The sequence below is a fragment of the Seriola aureovittata genome, chromosome 3 (genome assembly GCF_021018895.1).
Source record: "Seriola aureovittata isolate HTS-2021-v1 ecotype China chromosome 3, ASM2101889v1, whole genome shotgun sequence".
Lineage (NCBI taxonomy): Eukaryota > Metazoa > Chordata > Actinopteri > Carangiformes > Carangidae > Seriola > Seriola aureovittata.
Window position 1 is genome coordinate 18510465 of NC_079366.1, and position 14914 is coordinate 18525378.

Consider the following 14914-nt stretch of genomic DNA (forward strand, 5'->3'; position numbering starts at 1 on the left):
ATAAAGACAATAAAAAAAAGAAAAGAGCGCTTGTTTCAGTGGGGACAATAAAGTAGATGATCCAGCAATGCTTGAAAGTATAGTGTCAGCAGCAGTTTGGTGCAGCAAGAAAGAATTAGGTTATTCTCTTAAATTCCTTTTCATGTTTATTAGTGTGCTCTAAGACCACACCCACAATGCTCATCAAAAGGGCTGCTGCAGTTGAAGTTCATATTGTTACAGCCTAGCTTTATTCTCTATAGGACTATCATTAAAAAAAAAATCCATCCACCCATTACTCATAAATCTGCGAGTGAGTGTGCTTGAATAACATGTCACCAAGGAACTGCTCACAAAGCATCACAAGTTATCAGAAGTCAGACCGATGTTCTGTCTGTTTCTTATGAAGCGGATTAACTTTAAATAAATGAAAAGTGCAAAAGTATGTGCTCTCCTTGTGTCACCACAGCTTGACTTGTGTGGAAATATTTAATCAAAATGTAATATCTTATGCAGCTCGGTTCTTGTATTCAGGTTGCAGCTAAATTTTTAATGGCACTTCAGAAACGTAGGATTTCTGCCCTTTTGGCCAACAAAAGCTGCTAATAAAGCTGCACAGATTTTAAGGTAGAGGGTGGATTCAAAATGTGAATGATTGATCGAGGTTGACTTGATAATGTAGTGTCCAGGTCTTGAAGTTTAAAAGATACATACTGTATGTGTTGTATTGTTTTCGTGTACCTAGTTTGCTTGTGGTAAGTTTATGTCTTATGACTCGGCCTTTGGCAATGTAGCTTTTTTGGGCTGAGTTGCAGTATTGACTTATCAGGCTTTTAGTGTAAGCATTTAGCACTCCACAAAGTAGTCAGTTTCATGAGATGGTGAAACTGCATAAAATGAGAGAATCTCTTGGAAGCCAGCTGGTAAACCACCCTCTTAATTTGCATTTTGCCATATAGTTTACCCATTTTAAAGCTGTTTGAAATTTAAAAGATGTGGAATCATCTGGAAAATCTACAGTAAGGGTCCCACCCTTACTGAAAAAACATTGTAGGTAATGTTTCTGGATAACCAGCCAGTAGCAAGTGGCTGATGGTGAGTGACAGAATTTTTTAAACTTTAAAATAGTCTTTTTGTGCCTTGAAAACCTTACTCTTGGCATTTCTGTGCATATCTTAAATTTAGTTTCATAAATAAATATTACTCTGCAGGGATTGTTTTAAAAGCTAGCTATTCAGATGTCACTATTCCTGGTTTAAAAGTGACCCTGCTAATGATGGATAAGCGTTGAAAGCACAGGGTGATATCACAATGTTGTCATTAAATAGTTTTTCTAAAAGCTTCCAAACTCTCCATCCACAGATATTATTTTAAAAGTCCACCCTATTTCCTTGCTCCTATTTTATCAGGGTTAAGGTTTGGACGAGGTGCTGGTTACGAGATTAAGATCTAAAGCGGCTTCACAGTTGATATGGTAGGGGTTTGGTAAAGTTAGTAGTCTTGCCAACCATTTTGTTTTAGGTATTCTACGTGCAGGCAACTCAAACTGCTCAGATTAGGACTCCAGGTCCGGGAATTATAATTAGAAACTTCCAAGATGGTTAGAATTAATTTTACAACAAGTATTGTACTATGTGTACACTTTGGTTTATATATTTGAGGTATGGACATTGTTATTTGTTATGTTAAGTGATCATGTAGTAGATGTGCTCCCTTATTTGACTGGGGGCTCCCAATTGAGCAAGTGTTGGAAATCTGCATGGAAGCATGGAAGCATGGAAGCCAGGCAGCTTTCTTTACAAAATTAAAGTTCTTTGATAACAACTTTAATTAAGGGGGGAAATTACCTATGATAAAGTTTTAGTCGTATCAGTGGAAAACATGCACACTGAGAGAGCTTGTATCTCCTCAGAATTGAGAGAGTGAAATTTCTCAGTTCTGAGAGACAACAAAGCATTTATCCAGCTGATGTGGATCAGTTCATCACCGTAACAGCGGGCCATGTTTCACTGTAAGAATCCTTGTTATTCATGCAGACTAGGATGGCCTGAACTGTGAGCATCAAAGACAGTCTTGTTAGAGAAGGAGCTGCATGTCCAAGTCACTTTGAAATTCATAGTCATGGTAAGAAATGGATTCACTTCAGGGTATGTTAGTGATCCAGCACGGCTCGACTTTGTCATTGGAAGCTGTCATAATGATGACTGTTTTTTATATGACTCCAATATACCCTTAAGATAATGAAGTAGCTGTGCAGTATAAGATAGTTGGGATTTGTGCAAATTACTCAGGGCACTTACACATACAAGCAACTTGTCCTGTTCCCTGTTGGTTATTCAAATTTACATGAATGTGTTTTCCTTTGACAAATCTACAAATTTCTTCTGGGGTGATTGTAATACGAAATATGTTCCTGTCTTTATTCCCACACACTAAAAAATATAATTATTTTCTACCTGATAAGGCGCTAATGAAGTTATAAGGAGAAGGAACTATGAACTAAAACTATTGTTTTTCAGCCTCCACAGTGAAGAGATAAGTCTTAGCTCCATAGAAACAGGCATTCTGTGAATTTTGTACCATGTAGGCATGAATAATTGGACACTAACAATGCAGTTTGATGAGCTGTGGCTAATTTGTCTGCAAACATTTAGGGTCTTTCTCACTTGCGCAGCGGTTGTTTCTTTAGTCATAAGAAGTCATGTTAACACACCCCCGGTGCTAGAAAATTCTCTCTGTTCTTCTGCTGTGTCTCTGTTTTCCATTGTGCCACCTTATTGTTTTGATTCTCTCAAAAACAAATCTTTGCGGAGATTCTTGCTAGAGGCCAGTCAGAAGTCTCATCTTCTCAGTTGTTGTGTCCTCCTGATTCCCCACTTTTCTCTATCGCACTCTTATTTCCACCCCCACCAAAGATGACATCTGGGACCAGTATGGGCTCCTAGTGTTGGCCCAGCTCCTCCCCCACAGTGTGTGTGCACTGTCTTGGTGCATTAACTTTTCTATTGTTAGGTGACTGCTTTTCTTCTCTCCTCTTACAGAAAATCTATATGCTGACCAGGGGCGATTCTAGGATTTGACATCCAGGGCTTAGCCCAGAAGCTTGGAATGGGTGGCTGGGGACATTTAATTTTTTTTTTTTTCCAGAAGTTAAATACATGCATTTCATGAAATTTGAAATGAACCTCTTAAGTCAAGATAAGATAGATCTTTTCTATAAATAAACCAAAAACTGGGGTGTTAAAGGCTTAGAATGTGCCAGCTGCTTAGTGATTTTCCCAGAAATGCTTGACAGTGCAATGATTGCATACATTTTTCAGTGTCTTCCCCACTTTCTCAGAAATTATTGTCATTTGTATGTAAAGTTTGCTTCCTTTTGTACTCTCTGTGACTCCTACAGTCACTCACAGTTACCCATTGTTAACATAGTATTTTATCCCATGAAAAGAACGAGATCATTTCCGTGCATTTCTAAACAACAAATTCAATTCCTCCAATACAATACAGTGCATTGGAGTGAAGATTTCTTTTTTACAGGTACTAGTAGATAATAACATTTACGTGATGGACATGAAATAATGTACTACAAATGTAAAATAGGCATGTGTGACTTTAAAAAAGCACAATTAATACAGTAAATGACAAAATTGATCGAATTGATATAGATACTTTCACAATTCACTTGGTTTGGAAAACTGGTAGAACAAATACTTAATGTGTGTTAGAACATGTGGCAGTTTTGCTTCCCAACATTATTCAGTCTGACATTGTATTCATGTTAGATGCTTTCTCCTTGGGAGGGGTATTATTTTGTTTTGTTTCAACCAATCAGCAGCAACTGACATATTGCTGCTGCTGCTGCTGTCCTTTTTAGTTGACATGGAAGCTGTGGGAGATGTTGCCAAGAGCTAACATTTTGTAAGTTGATTGAGTTTACAATGACTCATTCATGCCACCATTTTTGTGGACAATTTTCTGATACCATTGTTCTGCCTCTGGCACAGATAGATGACGTCCTCAGTCTCAATTCCACATACAAAGCTGTGATTGGCGTGGTGGTTGTTGTTGTTTTTTAAACAGAAAACAGCTGTCAGTGAGCTACAAAAGCAGACTTATTTGAATAGCTGAAAAAAATTAAAGATGTGGGCAGCAGTGGCAGCAGCTTGTAAACAAGATGCTGAACCGCTGGACTGTATTTTTTATTTATCTCTTAGGCAAATGTATGTACTATAATGACATTACATAGATTACATTACATTTACTCATGGCAGACACTTGTACCCAAAGTGATTTACAAGTGAGGGAGGTGCAAGGAGGTGAATCAGTTTTGTTTTGTTTTGAGTTGAAATTGCCATTATCAGTGTTGGCTGTGTTATGTGTCTCATGGTGAGACATGCTCGCTCTAAAGCTTGAGTGACTCCATGCTGACCTGATACTAAACAATGAGAAGATTTCCAATTGTTACATTTCATAATAATTGTCTGTCTCTTGGAGCCAACACACACCCTTATTATGTCCACTACTATAATATCTCTTACTGTTCTAAAGAACATTAAAAGCATAGAAAAGAATGACCCTAGCAAGGCCAATCATGCTGACATTTGAACATCTGTGAAAGACATTTATGGAATGCAGTCTCCCCTTTGCTTCTACCTCTTAGAATTAGTTTCTGTCTCTGTACGGATTCTGTAGTTGAAGCTACATACCTCTATTGCAGGCCCTGTTTTATTTAGTGTTTTGTCAAAAAAATCCATTGCTGGATACAGTTTTTGACAGGACATCAGGATGACACTTTGAATCTAGCTTGTTAAAGTGGTTAGACATTGCACTTTTTCAGTGATTTTGAACCTCCCAGCCCGAAAGGCACACAACACAGCTGTGGTAGATAACTTAAGTCCATGGCTTAGATTTATTTCTATGTTTTTGTCTTGAAATAGAGTATGTGCTGTAAAATAGCAGATGGCTGGGCTAAATCTGTAATATAATAAATTTAAGGTTAAATATAAGCGTAAGTGAATAATGAAAGGGGTTTAAGTTAAGTCAGTTTTGTCATATAGCCCAAAATCAGTTTCAGAGTGCTTCACAGTCTGTAAGCCTATAAATGGGAACAGTTAACTTTATAGTACTATAGTCACTAATTATATAAATGTAAGTATTTTGATTTCATTTGACATTTAAATTTGTGTGTTTAAAGCTTTTGCGAATGTAGACGCAATGGAAGGGGACTTTTTCTTTAGTTATTGAATAAAAGGTTTTGAGCATGCAAGATGGCATTTATGTCATAGTTTAAACCCAATGTCTGATGTGGGATTATAAACCTGTATTCAACCTGTGTTTGACCCATTTATATTAGATTACTGTCATGAGTTAATTCCACAACATTATGGCTAACTGATGACTATATTGTGGTCGGTTAATCCCACTGTAGACTGTCATGGGTTAGTCCCTAGTATGCTGTAGTTATGACTTGTATTCTTTCTATTTGCAGTCATTGTTAGGCTATCATTGGTAGGTGAGTGAACTGAGTGTTGTAAGTTTCTTACTTCTTACTTTCTTTCTTCTGTCACCTTTGGAGTGTTAATGCAACAAGCACCACTAGTCATATTCAATTGTCTGTGAGATTAAGAAGAGCAGAATTTATGGTTAAGAGGGTTATAAGTCACTAGCAATATCTACCATACTGTTACAGCAATCCTATAATCATTCTAGTAAAACAAATGATAATCCTATAGTTAAAAAAGAAAACTGTGTTCCTTCTACCAAATCAAAGGAGAGCACTGTCTGCTGCGTTGAGGGCAGGGTTGCAAACCAGTTCAAATGACAGTCATTATCCCATTCGTACTGACGGCAAATGCACTATCACCCTGTCAAAACACTTTTGTGGAATGGCTTTTAGAAACGTCTTTGATTTAACAAAGTGCAGGAAATGATTGTAGCTGCCACAGGTCAAAATGGAAAGTTAAATTCACCTTGTATCAATAGTGTTTAACAAACAGATGTTAAATTGGTGCTTGCTTGAAAGGACTGTACTGGATGAGGGGAAAAGCTAAATCTTGCCTGCAAGGCAGGAGATTAACAAATTGATTAATGAGTAAAACTCAATTAGATGAGTTTGTTTTCACAGTATGGGGAAGACTGTATGTGATGTAGACAACAAAAATGTAGATATAACATGATTAACAGTACCCCTGTTGAGCTTTCTTAACTAAATTTATATTTACATTTAGTGTCTCTCACCTAAGAAGCCTGTCCTTGAGGTCCTTTCACATAAAACATTTGCAAAGCAGATTCTTAAAAATATTTTATATCCTGATTTGTTTAACATTCCCATCACTGATCAGTAGAATGTATATGTGCACACAAATACGAACAAAACATTGCTCCTAGTGTTACTAGTTGTTAAAAACTCCACAGGTTTACTTTTATCACCATACTCCTGCTGCTAGAGCATTTTATAAGATTCCTGTGAGGTTGTGAATCTTGCCATGTGTAAGTTATTAACACAATTGTTTTAAACCTGATCAGTTTGGCACCAAAATGTGATTACAATGGAAAGCAGTCAACTCCTCTGCTTTGGCCATTTTCTGTTGACACAGATAAATTGCTGGGTAGTTGTGGTGAAAGAGCAAATATCATTCAAACTTCCCTTTGGAGAGCTATTACAGCCAAATCCCTCTAACAGTGCATAGCCATGCACTTAAGAGTTCATCTTGGGAATTAGTTGGGTGGTACCCAAGTGTTCATCATATGCTTTGACTGCAACATTCAACCAGTACACTTCACCAGATATACACTCATCTTCTGCTTTGACATTCTAATTTTTGACATTCAGACTTGTGTCCGAAATGTATTTTGTATTTTCGTGGAATATTACAATTGCAATTATGTCTGCTTAAACACAGTGTAAATACATGGATAAATAAATAAATAATAAAAATACAAACATTAAATAATAGTTTGTACAATTGTTAAAGTACTGAAGGCATTATATGCAAATGTGCAGGAGAGCTGTAGTCCACCTGGAATATAAGAAAGTGATGACTTTGTTATTTTAGCAGTGAAAGAGGATAGTAGTGGTAGCAAGTAGCAAGTTCCAAGTAAGGTTGGAAATACAGTGGTGAGGGGTGTTAATATTTATGAAGCCCTCAAAGTCAATCCCATTATTTATTTATTTTTTTACATTTTCTAATAACTTACTTTTGCTATTTATTAACACTGTTATATGATTTATACTTAAGTCATTGACGCCACAGCATGACTAAACATCTTAAATATCTTTTGGTGACAACACAGGACATTAATTCAGTAAGCAACAAATGTTTGTCTTCAGTTCTAAAAAAGTTTTATGGCATTATATGTCTCACATAACTATGGGCCACATACTGCAATGTAAATGAGACAAGTAAGAATATGGCATCTGCTACTGAACAGGTGTGTAGTATGTGTAATGAATATCACCACATACTATTGGGTTCTAAAGACTGATATCAGTTGTCAGAGTATTGTTCTTATATACAGTATGTAGCAAATGATGTTAAGTGTTTCCTGTACTGGCAGTGTTAGTCACTTGGCTACAGAATAGAGGAAATGTCTTCATCCAAGTGTTGCTCTGGTTGTTTTGCATGCTTAATCCTAGTTTGTTTTTAAAGCCTGATTTGGGCTGCTCGCTCTCTCTCTCTCTCTCTCTCTCTCTCTCTCTCTCTCCTCTCTCTCTCTCGCTCTCGCTGTCTCTCTCTCTCTCTCTCTCTCTGTGTTTGTTTGTTTGTATGTGTTTGTAGTTGACACTTAATTTTGTACTGTAGTGTGCTCATGTGCTGTGGGAACTTACAACTTAGACTTGGCAGTAATGATGAACGGAAGCCTTCAGAATGACAGAAGCTTCCAACTTCTTTTTGATGATGACCACGTTTAACCACTATGTAGTCTTTATTTTTTTATCTGAATTGTGCTGTTCAGCAGCAGACACTCATAGTTTGTTATCTCTAGATTGTTGGTTTAATCATGTGTTTATTTTTTTTAAACATACTTTCCCTTCTGTTAACATTCGTAAGTGCTGAGGCCTGACTTCCAGACACCGAGGCTGATCAATGCATGATGTGCTCAACTCAGGCCACTGGCATTGAACATGAACACACGTTTGAGGTGTCCCGATATATGGACACATTCCAACCAAGCAGGGGCAGGTGTTTTCAGAAGACGTGTTACTGTTTTAAGAGTGTTTATTCAACATTGCAGTGTATGCATTATGTTTTTAAAGAAGGGTTTTGAATTCCTACGAGAACAAGCCTGCTGTGAGAATTTCACAGGTTGTGCTCTACTTTGATCAGCCTATTTTGGCCGCTGTGAGAACATGGCTCTGGAGAGCAGCGATATGACAGGTTGAGCCTTGACTTCTGCTTTTAGAGACTCCCCCACTGCTCCATGCAACCGTGTATGTGCTTAACTTGCTTTGAATCTGGGTCAGCGCAGTGTTGGCATATTAACTTTCCATAATGACAAATGACAGGGATTTTAGTCACAAAGTTAGTGTCATATGGTAAAGAAGCTCTGATGCCCATTTTATGCAGTGCAAGCAGAGTTTAAACTTTTGAATATTTTTATCTGTGACGAATATGCATGTATTTGCAGAACTTCAGGGCAAAGAATACTCCGAGAAAAGTTCAGTCTTTCTGAAAGCCCACAACATATACCATTTTAAAGGCATTTCACCCTTGTATTGTAGCAAGACAAAGAATTAGCTGAACATTAACTTACTTCATTGGGAGTCCATCTCTCCCTTGGCATACTGTTTTGCAGAATTCTGCTTGTGTCTGTGTCTATGAGGAGATCTAGCAATAAATTCAAATCTTTGATCCCTTTGAGTGTTCAAAAAGCTCTCAGTCTCAAGGACTGTCTTGTTGCGCTCACAGGTTTTGGTATTCTTTAAACATTTTGTCCATGTTTTTGTAAAGAACTTTTCTATTGTGTCGATGGTTTCCTCAGGAACACACGGTTTAACAGTAACATAATGAACCTTAAAACTTCTTTCTCATTAGGGTTTGATTTTATTGTTTAAGCATCAACCTTGTGATTCTTACTTTATTCTCTTATGGATTTATTGTGTTGTGTAAATTTTGTGTTGTTGCTAAATGTAAATAAAGACTAGGAATTTAGAAATACTAAACCCTGTTTGTTTAGACACTGGATTTGACCTTATTTCTCTGCCCCCTTATTTCTCTACTCCGCTGCTTATCGTGTATTAACCTCATTTGTTAATACATTCATGGTAGTGACATTAATCCATGGAAACGTGGACTCGCAGAGGGAGGTGTCTTGATTTGTATTCTGCCTTTAAGACCAGATGAGATATGAGATAAGAGATGGTGACCCCCAAAGGAGAGAATTGAAATCACACTATAATACACTTACTGAGCCCTGAATATGCAGTTGATGTACTTTAGATGTACGTGTGAATGAATCATGAGAGTTGAACATAGGTCTACATAATTAAATCTGACTGTCTTTGCTATGCATGAATGACATATTCCTCTGTTGATTCACTGTTCCTTATATCAAGGATCTAGGTCTGCATCTAGCTCTCCATCAAAATACACATGCCTGTATATAATCATGCTGATAGGATAAGGCGGCCATGATTTATTTAGGATACCTACAATATAGCCAGCATATTAGGGCTTTGTGTGGGCTGAATAGAACAAAGTCTAAAGTGAATCACATAAATCTTATGGTTATGATAAATGGACATTTACATTTATTTTATTGTCATTTATAGGAAAAATTTAATGAAATTTTGTAGGTGCATGCATCACAGCAGTTACAGACAGCATTCAAGAGTTATGGCAGATGAATAATGTCAAATACACCATGTGTATTAAATCTGGGAAAAACTGGTATGACATAACTAAAAACAAATGAAAAAGCTTTTTTATGGTCATCCAAATGCATACCAATATTATTGACTAGATACATTTTTTCAAGTGGTGGTGAAAAATTGATGGGAAATCTGTTTATGAGGAAATGGGCATTGCCTACACTGATAGTCATCCTGAAGCAAAAAAAGCAAAGCACAAACATACAGGGCCACAAACATTACCTCCTTAGAGGTATAAATGGCTCAATAATTTGTGGCATTTGGTGAATTCTAAAGACTGGTAAAATCCAGCCATCCATTTGTCCATTTTTATCTGTTTATTCTTTTCATAGCTGTGGGCGGGATGGAGCCTAACCCAGCATGCAGTGACCTGGACTAGTCACCAATCTGTCAGGGTTAACACAGCCACATGCACACACATACAGTATGAGAGAGTTTGTAGTTTATTTGGGCTGCATATCTCCTCACTGTGGGAGGAAACAAAAGTTGAAGTGGTTCTCATTATTATGTACATAAATAAACTCTGTTTATGGAACAACATGTAAGTTAAGATCCATCAGGTTAGAATTAGTAATCTGCTGATCTTTGAACTGTATGTATTTGACTTCCTGTTGGAGACTATGAGCATGGTGCAGTAGCAGATGGAGCAGTGGCAGAAGGCAGGCTGAATGATGCCTCTCAATAGAGGAGCAGTTGGTAGGGTGCAACCGAGTGTGTTTTGAATTACATTTGGACCCCACTTTATAAACTGCCCCAGTTAATGCAACAAAACTAGTGTGTAATGTGTATCAGTTTGTAGAAGTGGTAAGGTTTATCTGAATATAGAACGCTCTATTCCCCTGTTGCATGCAGAGTCCCTTCAAAGCAAGCATATGCAACCCTGTATGACTAATGATAATTTGTCCAAACATCAGCAATTCAGCAATGATGCCTTGCAGTTCAGTAGTGCCTTTAACTACAACACCAAAACCACCACAGAAATCCCCTGCCCCTTGCCACATGTGATGCCAGTTTGTGTTAGTAGGGCGAAAGTGTTGAATAGTACAAGTCACTGCCATGATCTGTTTTCTTTCGTATTGCCAGTAGACTGCTGGATGCGGTGGCTCTGGACGAGACGTGCTCAATCAATACAGACACAGGAACAGAACCCTGACTCAGCAGAATATCTGTCTTAACTGTCACCACCGTGTTTGCCTGCTTTGTTGAGATGCACTGATCGTCCTGCCACGGCTTTCTTTTTTCAGTTATGCATTTTAAACACCAAAGTAACAACAGAGGGCCTTGGAGATGTATTTTTACTTGAATTAAGACCACCATATATCAATCACTTTTGGCAAACCAATACCAATGGCAAGAAACACAACTATTTTAGTAAATATGAATTTACATCAATTCCTCACAAGATCTAGTACTAACAAATAATACTATTTAGGCACCACCTTTGAACTTGTATTTGCAGTAGCGGAAAGTCTTAACATGTCAAGAACACAGTAGGTAGCTGTATAATCATGGCATATGCAAAAATAGCCTTCATTTGGAAAAATTAAAGGAGCATAGAATGGGTGGTAGAACTGAAACTTGACTACAAATGTATTATTTTGCTACTATCTAATCTCTAATGTGGGGAATGAATGTTCACAAGACTTACAGTTCTTAGATGTCATTGTTTTTTTAATTTAATATTTTTTATTTGAATTTTTTTATAGTGTTGACAGGCAGACTAAAATCCAGGTTTTGGATCACTGGTTCTTAGCAGAAATGCTCCTTGTGTTCTTAAAAAGCCATTCTGCTTCTTTCCCTTTGGGAGATTTTGGATTTGTACTCAGCAGCGAGTTCACACAAGGGTGCAGCTCATGCCAAGGTAACCCTGGTAGCACTCAGCCATAGCCAGAAGGGAGTCTTGTTTGCCTAGCTACAGTGTGAAAGCAAACATTTCAAGAAAAGTAGTCTGCACTTGATATCCTACTTTGTTGGTGTGCTCACATTGGGTTGATGATTGTTCCGCAGGTATGTAAGGTGTCAGTTCATTTGACTTTAAATCAAAATGTGACTATGGTGTAAATATATCTGTGCCTGACAAGTTTAATCCCTGAGTCATTGAAAGGTTGCTGGTACTGTCGTCTGAAAGGACATCTTAATAGGCTGTCAGAGGCCTTGTCTGCATGTGTCTGCTCTGCTTGTTATTAGTGCAGGTTAATTTGGATCAGTTGCTTTCTTAATGAGATCTAGTGTTGAGTTTTTGAAAGTTCATACTGGATTGTATACTGCGATCTTCCTTCCTAACCCTACAAGAGGGTTAGGGCCTACCGACATTAGCATGTATGTAGTGCTGCAACAAATAGTCAGTTGTGGTGATGGTCAACAGAAAAAGAATTTGCAGCTATTTTTATAACCAATTGTTATAACTAAAAATTAATTGCTTTCATTAAGGTTCCAGGTTATCAACTTTGTGTATTTTCTGTTTTTTTAATCCCTATGAATTGGAAGATGTCACATTGGGCTTTAGGAATTTCTAATGGCCATTTTTGACATTGTATAGACAAATGACTAATTGATTAACAGAGAAAACAGAAGACAGATTCGTCTTAAATGAAATGTTATTTGCAGGCTCATATTCATGACAGCAAAAACTGTGCTTCACGTTTAATTTATGTAAACGGAAACGCTGAAACTAGTGGACTTTGTCAGCTCAGTCAAGTAAATCTACAGAGATCATTCAGGTTGTGTTACACTTTAGGCACCATGGACCAAAAACAACTTCTAAAACAGACAGTTACAGTGCAGTAGTCCTGTAATGCAGACAAGGACACAGTGTTCTTACAGCAAATGTGCTTTGTTTTCAGCTGGTGAACTAGTTGCTTGCTAGCTGGTAATTGGCTAGTTTACCAGGTTTGTATATCAGGTTAATATAATGAACAATTACAGCTGATTAATTAAAACTATAATAAATAAACAAATAACATGTTTGAATTTCACCTCAAACCATTGTTTGTCTTGGTGTATAAGAATGTGTTGATCCCACTCTCGTCACTTGAAGCACACACAATTCAGTGGACACCTGGTTGACTGAGGTAGCTACTTTACATCCGTTAGCAGTTGTCTCTCCGCCATGTCGTCAGCATTATTTCTGGGAAGAGCTGACATAAACAGAACCTAAGGTGATTATATTGTTTAATGGGCAGTAAAAAAAAACAAGTATCAAAAAGCTCCTACATTAGGTGACAAATGAGCTGACGTATAGGGAATGGCAGCATGCGGCCAGCTCGCTACAGATGCCATCGTTACCACTCCTACATTGTTGCCACCCATCCACCCTTATGATGGAACATATGCCGTTCAGTCAGCAGTGACAGGATGTTAAATATTTGTCCTTGTGCTCTACCTTTATTTCTCTTGCCAGCATTCACAGTTTAAATCACGTAATGGCTAAAATTAGATGAAAAGAGAGTTTTGAGGACACAAAATCAAAGAAAGCAATCACAGCAGCAGGAATTGTGCAGATAGTTTGTGTAAAGTTGTGGTTAAAAAGTTTCAGATCTTACCCTTCTCAACTCTGGCAGTGACTTGCCTACATGCTCTATCAAAGTTGTGCAACATTCAACACCAGTACTAGGTTAGAAGGGGCAGAACAGCAATGCAGCTTTGAAGTTGCTAATGCAGAAAGAGGTGTGTGAAGCCAAAGAGCTAATACAAGATTCTGTGGTTTTTCAGCACTTTTTTATTGTTTCAGCCAGTTTATGTGTCTGTTTTTGTATTTTACATCTAAAACGTCCATCATAATGTCCATCACTAGATTTATTGAAGTTAAACATGCCGGACTTTTAACTCTCCAATCGACCCGACCCACAGTAGATGGCTTTAGACTGAGGGGGAACACCAGAGCACCTGGAGTAAATCCACTTGTATAAGGGAGGGATATGGACCTTTCCACACAAACCTGCAGTGCTAGCCACTGAGCATCTGTGCTGCCCATCTGTGTGTTTATTCCATTAGAATGTGTTTCCAAGCAAGAACTCACATGAACAACAATATCATGGCTGCAATCAAGATGTTTTTATTCGATATGCATATTTTAGTTGCTCTGGCAGAAAGAGTATTATAGTGGATACTCTTTACTGCATGAGGTTTAATCATACTATCAAAGCACACCAATACTCCCATCATGCCTCCTAATGTTTTATTAAATTGTGTTTACAGCCTATGTAACCACTCTGTGCCTTTAAATCATTTGCATTTTGCACCTTTTGTCAACTACATGTCATAATAGTTTTTGCAAATGCTGAGGAACTAAGGCAGTGAGATATATGATTATACATCCACTTAATAATGTTTAAAAAGATATTGATTCCACTATTTTTAATCATTTATTCCTTTACCAGTAAATAGGGAAAAGCATGAGGAACACTTTGGCATTTTATATGTGGAGGAGGCAGAAATCTTTAATGAGACTGGAGACAACTGAAGTCATAGTTACACCAACGCACAAAGCAAGAAACCTAATTAACAATAAAGCTACAATTTGGCGGGCATCCCTTGCCAAACTCAGCACACAGTATCTGCAGGCTACAGTGCTGAATTGAGCAGTGAGAATGCTGCTTTCCAGCTCTGACACAAATTGCTGAACAGCAGCATTTGGTGAAACCAGCAGCATCTTCACCTGTGAAATGTTCATCTGAGTTCATGAAACTCTGCAGGACCTTCTGAGGCTGTAGGCAGCACTGCTGTTGTATTCGAATTGATTCAGAGGTGTTTTTTATTTTATATACATGAGGAGGGCATAATATTAGAAACAGCTCAATATAATGCAAAGATGTGTTATCACAGTAACTCATAGAGTATAAAATGAGTCTACACTGCATTAAAGTTGTAATGGAGTCGTTATGGACACTGATGGTGTGTAGTAGTGTGTAGCTTGGTAATATATGGACGCCATGAGTGCAGCGAGCCGGGAAGAGCTGTTGTTAGAATCAGACTGGGAGGCTTAATTTACTGGAAGCAGTGTGCACCACTGCAGACCTGTTAATTATCAAACTCAGCTGACCAGGTGCTAGTGTTAAATCTCAT

The 14914-nt window shown here is 37.7% G+C and overlaps 1 protein-coding gene across 3 annotated transcripts in view; it reads left to right on the forward strand.

The window, feature by feature from the left end:
- Positions 1-14914, forward strand: part of ctnna2 (catenin (cadherin-associated protein), alpha 2) — a 360950-nt gene that overhangs the window by 51915 nt on the left and 294121 nt on the right. Inside the window, exon 1 of one of the 3 annotated variants that reach the window (XM_056370611.1) lies at positions 11766-11857. The exons of the other annotated variants lie outside the window; for them this stretch is intronic. The gene's annotated coding sequence lies outside the window, so the exon portion shown is untranslated. Of the gene's footprint in view, positions 1-11765; positions 11858-14914 lie in introns of those variants that run through there. 3 annotated transcript variants of the gene reach the window in all.